The following is a 13,477-nucleotide window of genomic DNA, read 5'->3' on the forward strand; positions in this document are numbered from 1 at the left end:
TTGAGTAATTCAACAAATATTTACTGAGAACTTACAATGTACTATGGCCTTTGCTAAAAAACTAATAAGATATAAACTATTGCTGTAATGTTGCGAAATAGGTAAACCATGATGCTGAGAAATAAAATATTGCCTGCTATATCAGCAAACAAAAGATGTCACAGTCATCAGCGATTGCAGCCACACCAGTGGTGAGCCTCGAGGGAGTTCAGGATGGAAATGAGAAATGCCTGCCATCTAGCAGCCATCAGACTGCAGCCACCACCACCGGTGCAGCCTGAGGAAACTCAGGTTGAGAAAACACAGGATACAAGCCCCAGATAGCTGAGGTGCATATCAAAGGAATGATTTCAGTGAGCCCAGACTCTTGCATCTTCCCACACATAGAAAAGCGCTAAATTCCTGAATATACGGTTTTCTTTTATTAACAGTAGCCTTTTGTTCTGACTCCCTGGTGTTTCAAAAACTCCTATATCTCCTGGCTTCCTCCACTTCCTCTATGGAACAGTTTTCTCAGCGTTTATTTGAGAGGCTATCTCCTGGGCTTGAAGTCCTAAGAATGTTCGCCGAATAAAACATAACTCTCAGCTTTCAGGTTGTGCTTTTTTTTTTTCAGTTGACAATCCTTGGAAGAACCATTATTGAGGTAGAGGAGAAAGACACTTAAATAGTTACAATATGATGTGATTCTGGGAAATACACTAAAATTTGCCTCTGTCAGGATCACCTTTCCTTATAAAATCCTGCAAATCCTTTAAGGCCAACTCAAATCCTGCTTCCTCCAAGAATAGTTAAGTGCTCTCTTCAGCCAAAAGAAATCTTTCTTTCGTCTGTCTTTTCCTCCAGTGTATGTATTAGCTAATATTCATGTTTGTATCTCTTTCTTCCATTTGATTTTATTTTCTTAAAGGTCAGAAGCTGTACATTAGCCATCTTTGTATTCTCCAATTTGGCCAGGATATTTTCACATAGTAAACAGTGAATATTTGTTGAACTGAAATAAACTTTATTACATTAATCAGATTCATTCTCATGGAGTTTGCAGATACACAGTTCCTCTGGTTTAGAACAGAAAGGGTAATAGGTGCAACGTATTTCTACTTAATAGTCTCAATTTTGTTGAGAAATTATTTGCCCTGACTCTAAAAAGAGTTTATGAGGGTTTTAATTATGATATTATAAGTGTATATTGTTTCCATTGAAAATAAGGGAATTATAAAGATTTTTAGACATTTGTTGTCACTTGAAATTTCAAAAAATAAATTTAGAAAAAGAATGGATTATTCTGCAGTGCATGAAGTTGAATCAAATTATTCTATAGTGGTAGTAAAATATTTCTACCAATTATTTATTATTTATCATATTTGGGAAAGTTTAGATGGGGATTACAGTGGAGGAAAGCAGGAATGTCAGATATAGGAGTTGAGATTATGAGAAATGAAGTTCGAGAGATGGGGGGCGGGTGGTGAGAGCCTGCAGAGAGACTTGAATGAGAGGAAGAATTTAGCACTAGATAGAATACTTAATGGAGCCATTGTTACTTCTTCATGAAAGGACTAGCTGACTGTAGTGATGGCCCTTTAATCTTAGCTTTCTGGGCCTTCATTTAAAATGAGGTTTAGCTTGAGACAGTCCCATGAAGGAATTTAAAAGTTTTTTTTTTTTAAATCGAATTCAACCATTAAAAAAAATTAAAATGGTAAAAGTATGTTTGGAGGAAACAAATTGAGCTATAAAATGGATTAGAAGGAGAGATCTGGGAGGCAGGAAGTTCAGTTAGGAGCAGCTGCTTTTGTTTCAGTAAGAGAAGGTGAAAGCAGAGATTGGGGTAGAAGGAAGGAGAAGGGACAGGAAGTGAGAATCAGAAGCAGCTAAGCTGCTCCAGTTGCCAGTATGTCCGGTTACCTCTGAAAGCCTTTTCATTTACCAATGATTCATTCTGTTGTAAGTTTTCTTTGGACTTCATTTTCCATTTGTTATTACTGATTATAATAATAAAGCACCGAGTTATCACCCTCACCATATGTTAAGGCCTTGAAAACAAATGTAGAGGACAAAGATATTTCTTCTTTGTAAAATTCTTTGTGATTTTAATTTTTCAAGCACTCAGGAAATATATCTGAAAGGGTGGGTGCTTGAGATAATTTAGTCGTATTGTTTTCCGGCATGGCTCCCTCGGATATTAACCATACTTTGACATGGAGTGTGTTATTCAGAGTACTGAGGTGTAAAAGATTTCTTCAGTACTTTGCAATAGTTTCCACACAATGGTGAAAAACACATTCATTTGTGCCCAAGCCAGAGGCTTTTAATCTGTCCTTCAGAAAAGCAAACTTGTGATATAAAATAGTAGCTGAGGAACTGGCTCTTACCTTCTTATGAAAGAGAGGCAATAGGAGATGAAATTTCCTTACAATATTTTGTAAATTTCACTTTTTAGTACCAAATGGAGTTAACTTGCTAGAAATGTCTAAACTGAAGTTCATTTGAGGTAACATTTTGGGGTTTATTTTATTTTATTCCCCTCCTTAGTCTTCAGAAAAAAGATATTGGAATATATGAATAAAAGAAGAATATTCAAAACAAAAATAAAAACCAACCAGCTGCATTCAATTTTGGAATTAAGATTTTCAAAAAGACAAGCTGTTAAATTCTAGTTGCTCTTCTAGTATATGTTGAGAAATGGAGTTTATAGTTATTAAATCCAGAGCTGAAATTATTTTCAAATAATTATTGTTCTACTTTTCACAGGCCACTGAAAACAGGCTTAAAGACTAACATTTTCTGAGTGCAGAAAGTAAAATGATAATATTCAATAAAACATGACCTTGAGAAGTATCTAAACAGAAGAGATTTGTTTGCAATTGAGAATTCCTTATCTTAACACTGATACAGAGCAGGACCCTGTGAGGTTCCTGGGCACACAAGCCTTTCTGTGTCCCCATTTCTTGATTACAGGAAATAGGCTTCATTCAGCCTCCATGATCTTCCCTGAGTTCCAATGGGCAGGTTCAAACAGATGCTAATTAGGGAAGGGAGGGGATGCGGAGACAAGGGGAGGAAGAGTCAAAAGAAAGGATAGTGCAGCCTTGGGGCAGGGTCCTGGTTCCCCATCAAGGGATACACATAACAGTATCTTTGAGATGTTTTGCAGATACTGAAACCCCTACCAGGTGGGAGAAATTAACTGTGTGCTGCCTACAGGACTAGACCCCAGACTGGTTGGAACCAGAAGGCTGATGATGTTGACTCCCACTTACCTCACTACCAACCAGTCAGAAGAATGTCCACAAGCTGATCACACTCTCTTTGAACCATTGCTATAAAAGTTCTCACTAGCCCCTCCAGGTCCAGACACACTGTGGGCATTAGCCTGCTGTGGCCCCCTTTGCCTGGCAAAGCAATAAAGTTATTCTTTTCTACTTCACCCAAAACTCTGTCTCTGAGAATTAATTTAGTGCCAGGGTACAGAGGCTGGATCCAGCTTCAACACCAATAATTTTCCTCCAGCAGATAGCCTTTGCCAGGGTTCATGGAATATCCTTCTGCCATTTTCTATAAGTTGCTAGTGAGTCAACTGAAGCACATAAACTATGATGTGAGAGAATCGTGTTACTTAAAATAAAAATTAGGCAAATTGTAGACTTGGGCATTTCAAGATCCTGCAGTTTATTGCTAGCTTATCCTTATTTCTTCTTCATTTCAAAGCCAGCATTCTTTTTTTTCTTCCACTGAGATCTGGGCTTAATTTGGATTACAATTAAAATTAAGATTGTCCTGGAATTCATGGGAATTTGCTTTCTTAGGATCAGCTCTTAAAAATCTAACAGTATGTTACTTTTTCAGTGATGAACAGTCCCAGGTCCTGTTCCCTTTGGCTTTCATCTAGTCTTTTCCTTTTTCCGAATCTGTTATTTCTCTAAAAATAGACAACATTTTAATAAACTTTTCAATAATTCTCTTGCCATCTCTCCTAATCCCACATATTGAAAATTCACGTTTTCTCTAAAAGAACTGACTGACTTATTTCATTTTGGTGACTTTGTTATGTTCCTTAGAAACCAAAGGATCATAAATTTTAACATCTTAAGTTTCACAGTTCTTTTCCTATTTATTTATTTATTATTAGGGTATTACAATGTTGTGTTAGTTTCTACTGTACAGAAAAGTGAAGTACAGTTCCCTGTGCTATACAGCGGGTTCTCATTAGTTATCTATTTTATAAATATTAGTGTATATATGTTAGTCCCAATCTCCCAATTCACCCTACCCTCCCTTTCCCTCCATTGGAAGGTGAACTTCACTTCTACAGCTCAGTTTGATCTCCCTTTGCATCGCACAACCTATTGAAAAGCAGACAAACCATCCAGACCCTCTTGTAGATTTCCAAGTCAGTCTAGGTTAAGTTATTGTCAATTCAAGTTTTTCTCTCCTCTCCACCTCCTTCAGGGATGGTGTTGGACTTGTGCAGATGTACATGGTGGGGACGGGCAGGAGTAGTAAAGGTAAGCTCATGGTCCCTGACAACATCTCCAGTGTGCCTGCTACTAACATATTTTGTCGGTTTTCTGGGTCTTGCATGGTGACTGCTGTGGCGAGGAGAGAATGTGGCTGCCATCCTTGACTCTGTGCCAGGAGTGACACTTAAAGGGTTTCAGCTCTACAGTTTCCAACCAGGGACTGAAACATCACACCCTTTTTTTTTTTTTTTTTAACATCTTTATTGGAGTATAATTGCTTTACAATAGTGTCTTAGTTTCTGCTTTATAACAAAGGGAATCAGTTATACCTATACATATATCCCCATATCTCTTCCCTCTTGCGTCTCCCTCCCTCCCACCCTCCCTAACCCACCCCTCTAGGAGGTCACAAAGCACTGAGCTGATCTCCCTGTGCTATGAGGCTGCTTCCCACTAGCTATCTATTTTACATTTGGTAGTATATATATGTCGGTGCCACTCTCTCACTTCGTCCCAGCTTACCCTTCCCCCTCCCCGTGTCCTCAAGTCCATTCTCTAGTAGGTCTGTGTCTCTATTCCCGTCTTGCCCCTAGGTTCACACCCTTTTCAATCTAAGTTTCCTCACTTCTTTTAAGGAAAATTTGGGCAGGGAATGGCTCTCGCCTTCAGTAAATTTCCATATTCCATTTATGGGCATGGAAATTTTGAATCTCTTTCTCACCATTTGTGAGTTACCAAAAAAATAAAACAAAATCAGGAAGGGGCTATCTTCAGGCCTCTCCTATCTATCTTCATTATTCTGTCACCTAATTTTCTCTCTCAAAGCTGACGTGTGCAGGGACTATTGCCAGAAAGGAAATTGTTCTGAAAACCCTCGGCTGGAAGCTGGTTCTGGGATTCCCCAAATTTCAAGAGGATTTACCCCTGTGTCACCTACCCAATATTTTTAATTCCCAATTATTTAAACACCTAACCCTCTTCTCAGCTCTCTAATACAAGAGATTTTTTTTTTTATAAAGAAGGTGAGGAAAAGTGAGAAAAAAAATTGGTTCAGCTGGATGGTAGCTATTTTCAAATTCTCCACCTTATACCTAAATCCTTGACTGTTTTCAAAAAACCCTTCCTCCCAAATTTGATGTCTTTGTTCTTTGGTCTTGACAACTTTTTCTCAACCTTCAAAGGGATCCACATGCTTCAGGGTTCCAACGAGAGGGGTCATGGAGGAGAAATGCATGCCGATGAGTGTAATCAAAATTTATACTCCGGCCCCAGCTGGTATTTATGATAGAACCCAGTAAAATTATTGGTGGAGATCCTGGTCGTAACAAAGGAGTGCCACAGGATTCAGCTAAATGTCTAAGGTAAATGAGTCTCTAGATGGATGATGAGTTTTGGCTACACTTGGGTCTAATTAGGAGAAAATAAGTGTTGTTTTTTGGAGCTCAATTGTGTCTCATAGTTTAAAATGTTAACACAGTGGAAGCTGTTGATCAGAGAATTGACATCATTTTGCATAGACTGTCAGAGCAGACTCTACCTACAGAATAGCAGACTATTTGCCTGAGAGGACATCATAAATTCACTTGGTACGAATAGCGTGAGAAAACTCCTTTCAGAAGAGAGATTGTGCACACAAAGACCCCTGAGGGAAGAAATGACAATGGAAACATCCGTCAAGTAAGGAAAGGGTGTTTAGAAAATCAATCATCCTACTCCATCCATCATACCATCAGAAACTGCTGTGTTAATCCATTTACCACCCCTGAGCATGAGGGCAAAGCCAAAGTGCAGAAGCACTCCTTGGGGAGAGTTTTCAACAAAACTTCTGTATAGGCTAATGTGGACAATGGGGGTTTTCCCCATGTCACATCCAAAGAATATTGAGTACAACTTACATACCAACATGCAGCGACAGGTAGTTTTTCAAATATGAGTCATTTCTTAATTATTTGGCCTAGGGAGCTTTTTTTCCCTTTTCTCACAGCACAAGTTCTGAGTTGTGAATACATGCTGTAGATTCATCCCTGCCTTTTCATGGCACATGAACTTGATAATTTCCTAAGGGTTAAAAAAAAAATAAACTCTTACTTCTCTGAATGCTACTGGAGTTTATTAGCTCTCAAGATATAAAGGAAATGATGTTAATTAGAAATGCTGCAATAATTACAGAAAATCTTCAAAATATTACTTTCTAGCTTTTAAAATTGCCTCAAAGAAGAAAAGCAAATGCCAAGTGCTTATTTTGCTATTAAATGTTATCAGTTTCAATATTAGTACCTTGATAATGAAAATAATTCCTTTCATTTTTACAGTGTTTTTTTTCTTTTTTAATAACATCTTTATTAGGGTATAATTACTCCACTATGGTGTGTTAATTTCTGTCCCACAACAAAGTGAATCAGCTATACATGCATACACATCCCCACATCTCCTCCCTCCTGTGTCTTCCCCCGACCCTCCCCATCCCACCCCTCTAGGCGTCACAAAGTGCTGAGCCAATCTCCCCGTGCTACACGGCTGCCCCCCACCAGCCATCCACTTTGCATTTGGCAGTGTCTATAACTCCATGCCACTCTCTCACTTTGTCCCAGCTTACCCTTCCCCCCACCCCATGTCCCCAAGTCTACTCTCCACGTCTGCTTCTTTATTCCTGTCCTGTCCCTAGGTTCTTCAGAACAATTTTTTTTTTTTAGATTCCACATATATGTGTTAGCATACAGTATTTATTTTTCTATTTCTGACTTACTTCACTGTGTATGACAGTCTCTAGGTCCATCCACCTCACTACAAATAACTCAATTTCATATTTTTTATGGCTGAGTAATATTCCATTATATATATGTGCCACATCTTCTTTATCCATTCATCTGTTGATGGACACTTAAGTTGCTTCCATGTCCTGGCTATTGTAAATAGAGCTGCAATGAACATTGTGGTACATGACTCTTTTTGAATTATGGTTTTCTCAGGGAATATGCCCAGTAGTAGGATTGCTGGGTCATATGGTAGTTCTATTTTTAGTTTTTTAAGGAACCTCCATACTGTTCTCCATAGTGGCTGTATCAATTTATATACCCACCAACAGTGCAAAAGGGTTCCCTTTTCTCCACACCCTCTCCAGCATTTATTATTTGTAGATTTTCTAATGATGCCCATTCTAAAAGGTGTGAAGTGATACTTCACTGTAGTTTCGATTTGCATTTGATGTTGAGCATCCTTTCATGTGTTTGCTGGCAATCTTCTTTGGAGAAATGTCTATTTAGGTCTAGTGCCCAATTTTTGATTGGGTTGTTTGTTGTTTTTGATATTGAGCTGCATGAGCTGCCTGTAAATTTTGGAGATTAATCCTTTGTCAGTTGCTTCATTTGCAAATATTTTCTCCCATTCTGAGGGTTGTCTTTTCATTTTGTTTATGTTTCCCTTTGCTGTGCAAAAGCTTTTAAGTTTCATTAGGCCCCATTTGTTTATTTTTGTTTTTATTTCCATTTCTCTAGGAGGTGGGTCAAAAAGGATCTTGCTGTGATATATGTCAGAGTGCTCTGGCTATGTTTACCTCCAAGAGTTTTATAGTGTCTGGCCTTACATTTAGGCCTTTAATCCATTTTGAGTTTATTTTTGTATATGGTGTTAGGAAGTGTTCTGATTTCATTATTTTACATGTAGCTGTCCAGTTTTCCCAGCACCACTTATTGAAGAAGCTGTCTTTTCTCCATTGTATATTCTTGCCTCCTTTATCAAAAATAAGGTGACTATATGTGCGTGGGTTTATCTCTGGGCTTTCTATCCTGTTCCATTGATCTATATTTCTGTTTTTGTGCCAGTACCATACTGTCTTGATTACTGTAGCTTTGTAATATAGACTGAAGTCCAGGAGCCTGATTCCTCCAGCTCTGTTTTTCTTTCACAAGATTCATTTGGCTATTGGGGGTCTTTTATGTTTCCATACAAACTGTGAATTTGTTTGTTCTAGTTCTGTGAAAAATGCTATTGGTAGTTTGATGGGGATTACATTGAATCTGTAGATTGCTTTGGGTATTATAGTCATTTTCACAATGTTCATTCTTCCAATCCAAGAACATTGTATATCTCTCCACCTGTTTGTATCATCTTTAATTTCTTTCATCAGTGTCTTATAGTTTTCTGCATACAGGTCTTTTGTCTCCTTAGGTAGTTTTATTCCTAGGTATTTTATTCTTTTTATTGCAGTGGTAAATGGGAGTGCTTCCTTAATTTCTCCTTCAGATTTTTCATCATTAGTGTATAGGAGTGCAAGAGATTTCTGAGCATTAATTTTATATCCTGCTACTTTACCAAATTCATTGATTAGCTCTAGTAGTTTTCTGGTAGCATCTTTAGGATTCTCTATGTATAGTATCATGTCATATGCAAACAGTGACAGCTTTACTTCTTCTTTTCCAATTTGGATTCCTTTTATTTATTTTTCTTCTCTGATTGCTGTGGCTAAAACTCCCAAAACTATGTTGAATAATAGTGTGAGAGTGTACAGCCTTTTCTTGTCCCTGACCTTAGAGGAAATGGTTTCAGTTTTTCACCATTGAGAACGATATTGGCTGTGGGTTTGTCATATATGGCCTTTATTATGTTGAGGTACATTCCCTCTGTGCCTACTTTCTGGAGGGTTTTTATCATAAATCGGTGTTAAATTTTGTTGAAAGCCTTTTCTGCATCTATTGAGATGATCATATGGCTTTTCTCCTTCAATTTGTTAATATGATCTATCACATTGATTGATCTGTGTATATTGAAGAATCCTTGCATTCCTGGGATAAACCCCACTTGATCATGGTGTGTGATCCTTTTAATGTGCTGTTGGATTCTGTTTGCTAGTATTTTGTTGAGGATTTTTGCATCTATGTTCATCAGTGATATTGGCCTATAGTTTCCTTTCTTTGTGACATCTTTATCTGGTTTTGGTATCAGGGTGATGGTGGGCTCATAGAATGAGCTTGGGAGTGTTCCTCCCTCTGCTGTATTTTGGAAGAGTTTAAGAATGATAGGTGTTAGCTCTTCTCTAAATGTTTGATGGAATTCGCCTGTGAAGGCACCTGGTCCTGGGCTTTTGTTGGTTGGAAGATTTTAGTCACAGTCTCAATTTCAGTGCTTGTGATTCGTCTGTTCATATTTTCTATTTCTTCCTGCTTCAGTCTTGGAAGGTTGTGCATTTCTAAGAATTTGTCCATTTCTTCCAGGTTGTCCATTTTATTGGCATAGAGTTGCTTGTAGTAATATCTCATGATCCTTTGTATTTCTGCAGTGTCAGTTTTTACTTCTCCTTTTTCATTTCTAATTGTATTGATTTGAGTCTTCTCCTTTTTTTCCTGATGCGTCCAGCTAGTGGTTTATCAATTTTGTTTATCTTCTCAAAGAACAAGCTTTTAGTTTTATTGATCTTTGTTGTCATTTCCTTCATTTCTTTTTCATTTATTCCTAATCTGATCTTTATGATTACTTTCCTTCTGGTAACTTTGTGGGTTTTTTTGTTCTTCTTGCTCTAATTGCTTTAGGTGTAAAGTTAGGTTATTTTTTTGAGGTGTTTCTTGTTTCTGAGGTATGCTTGTATTGCTATAAACTTCCGTCTTAAAATGGCATTTGCTGCATCCCATAGGTTTTGGGTCATCGTGTTTTCATTGTGATTTTTTTTCTAGGTATTTTTTGATTTCCTCTATGATTTCTTCAGTGACCTCTTGGTTATTAAGTAGTGTATCGTTTAGCCTCCATGTGTTTGTATTTTCTACGGATTTTTTCATGTAATTGATATTTAGTCTCATAGCTTTGTGGTCAGAAAAGATACATGATACAATTTCAATTATCTTAAATTTTGCAAGGCTTGATATGTGACCCAAAATATGATCTATCCTGGAGAATGTTCCATAAGCACTTGAGAAGAAAGTATATTCTGTTGTTTTGGGATGGAATGTCTTATAAATATCAAATAAGTCCAGCTTGTTTAGTATGTAATTTAAAGCTTGTGTTTCCTTATTTATTTTTATTTTGGACGATCTGTCTATTGGTGAAAGTGGGGTATTAAATTCCCCTTCTATGATTGTGTTACTGTTGATTTCCCCTTTTATGGCTGTTAGCATTTGCCTTATGTATTGAGGTGTTCCTATGTTGGGTGCATCAATATTTACAATTGCTATAACTTCTTCTTGGATTGATCCCTTGATCATTATGTAGTATCCTTCTTTGTCTCTTGTAATAGTCTTTATTTTAAAGTATGTTTTGTCTGATGTGAGAATTGCTACTCCGGCTTTCTTTTGATTTCCATTTGCATGGAATATCTTTTTCCATCCCCTCACTTTCAGACTGTACGTGCCCCTAGGTCTGAAGTGGGTCTCTTGTAGACAGCATATATACGGGTCTTGTTTTTGTATCCATTCAGCCAGTGTATGTCTTTTGGTGGGAGCATTTAATCCATTTACATTTAAGGTAATTATTGATATGTATGTTCCTATTACCATTTTCTGAATTGTTTTGCATTTATTATTGTAGGTCTTTTCCTTTTCTCATGTTTCTTGCCTAGCATTTGTTGTAGAGCTGGTTTGGTGGTCCTGAATTCTCTTAGATTTTGCTTGTCCATAAAGATTTTAATTTGTCCGTCGAATCTGAATGAGATTCTTGCTGGGTAGAGTAATCTTGGTTGTAGGTGTTTCCCTTTCATCACTTTAAATATGTCCGGCCACTCCCTTCTGGCTTGCAGAGTTTCTGCTGATAGATCAGCTGTTAACCTTATGGGGATTCCCCTGTATGTTATTTGTTGCTTTTACTTTGTTGCTTTTAATATTTTTCCTTTATATTTAGTTTTTGATAGTTTGATTAATATGTGTCTTGGTGTGTTTCTCCTTGGATTTATCCTGTATGGGACTCTCTGTGCTTCTTGGACTTCATTGACTATTTCCTTTCCCATATTAGGGAAGTTTTCAATTATAATCTCTTCAAATATTTTCTCAGTCCCTTTTTTGTCTCTTCTTCTTCTGGGACCCCCTATAATTCAAATGTTGGTGCATTTAATGCTGTCCCAGAAGCTTCTGAGACTGTCTTCAATTCTTTTCATTTATTTTTTCTTTATTCTGCTCTGCGGTAGTTATTTACACTATTTTATCTTCCAGGTCACTTATCCATTCTTCTGCCTCAGTTGTTCTGCTATTGATTCCTTCTAGAGAATTTTTAATTTCATTTATTGTGTTGTTCATCATTGTTTGTTTGCTCTTTAGTTCTTCTAGGTCCTTGTTAAAAGTTTCTTTTATTTTCTCCAATCTATTTCTAAGATTTTGGATCATTTTTACTATCATTGCTCTGAATTATTTTTCAGGTAGGCTGCCTATTTCATCTTCATTTGTTTGGTCTGGTGAGTTTTTACCTTGCTAATCATCTGCTGTGTGTTTCTCTGTCTTCTCATTTTGCTTAACTTACTGCATTTGGGGTCTCCTTTTTGCAGGCTGCAGGTTTGTAGTTCCTGTTGTTTTTGGTGTCTGCCCCCAGTGGGTAAGGTTGGGTCAGTGGGTTTTGTAGGCTTCCTGGTGGAGGGGACTGGTGCCTGTGTTCTGGTGGATGAGACTGGAGCTTGACAGGACCTCGTCTGGTGGTGTGTTTTGGGGTGTCTGTGAACTTATTATTATTTTAGGCAACCTCTCTGCTAATGGGTGGGGTTGTGTTTCTGTTTTGCTAGTTGTTTAGCATAAGGTGTCCAGCACTGTAGCTTGCTGGTTGTTGAGTGGAGCTGGGTCTTAATGTTGAGATGGAGATCTCTGGGATCTGTGCCATTTGATATTACGTGGAGCTGGGAGGTCTGTGCCATTTGATATTACGTGGAGCTGGGAGGTCTTTGGTGGACCAATGTCCTAAACTCGGCTCTCCCACCTCAGAGGCACAGGCCTGACACATGGCCAGAGCACCAATACACTGTCATCCACACAGCCAGATTGTTGCCTCTTGGGAAGTCTGAGGTCTTCTGACAGTGTTCAGTAGGTGTTCTGTAGGAGTTGTTCCACATGTAGATGTATTTGTGGGGAGGGAGGTGATCTCCACGTCTTACTCCTCCGCCATCTTGAAGGTCTGCTACAGTGCTTTTTATAGTGCTTTTGTACCTGTTATCATATTTGGTTCATTTATAGGAATGTTCTGAAAGTTAAACACTTCCTTATTTGAGCAACTAATAGTTCTTTCAAATAATTTAATAAATCTCTTTTGGGTAGAAAAAAAAGAAATTACGTGAAGGATGCAGTTTTTTAGGCACATTATAATCTGGTGGTTTCAAAGGAGCACAGTCACAAAAGAAAAAATAGATAATTAGATTTCATCAAAATTAAAAACTTTTGTTCATTAAAGGACACAAGCAAGAAAGTGAAAAAAACCTACATAATAAAAGAAAATAATTGAAAATTATATATGTGATAAGGGTTTAGTATACAGAATATATAAAGAAATTATATAACAACAAAGACAACAACCTAGTTTAAAAAAATGGGCAAAGCACTGAAACAGACATTATTCCAGAGAAGATAAACACATGCAAAGTTGCTCAACATCATTAATTATTAGGGAAATGCAAAGAAAAACCACAATGAAGTACCATTTCATGACAGTAGGAAAGCTATTAAAAAAAAAAGTGGAAAATAACAAGTGTTCGTAAGGATGTGGAGAAATTGGAACCCTCATATACTGCTGGGGGAATGTAAAATTGTTAGCCTCTGTGAAAAACAATCTGGGAGTTTTAAAAAAGTTAAACATAGAGTTACCATATGATCCAGCAATTTCCTTCCTAGGTATATACCCAAGAGAATTGAAAACATACATCTAAACAAAGACTTGTACATTAATGTTCATAGCAATCAAAACCATTTTACTCATAATAGCTACAAAGTAGAAACAATTCAAGGGTCTATCAACTGACGAATAAATAAACAACATGTGATCCATCCATACAACTGAATATTATTTGGCAATAAAAAGGAATGAAATATTGTTACATGCTATAGCAGGGATTACTCTTGAAG

This window comes from Pseudorca crassidens, chromosome 5 (assembly GCF_039906515.1).
Source record: "Pseudorca crassidens isolate mPseCra1 chromosome 5, mPseCra1.hap1, whole genome shotgun sequence".
NCBI lineage: Eukaryota > Metazoa > Chordata > Mammalia > Artiodactyla > Delphinidae > Pseudorca > Pseudorca crassidens.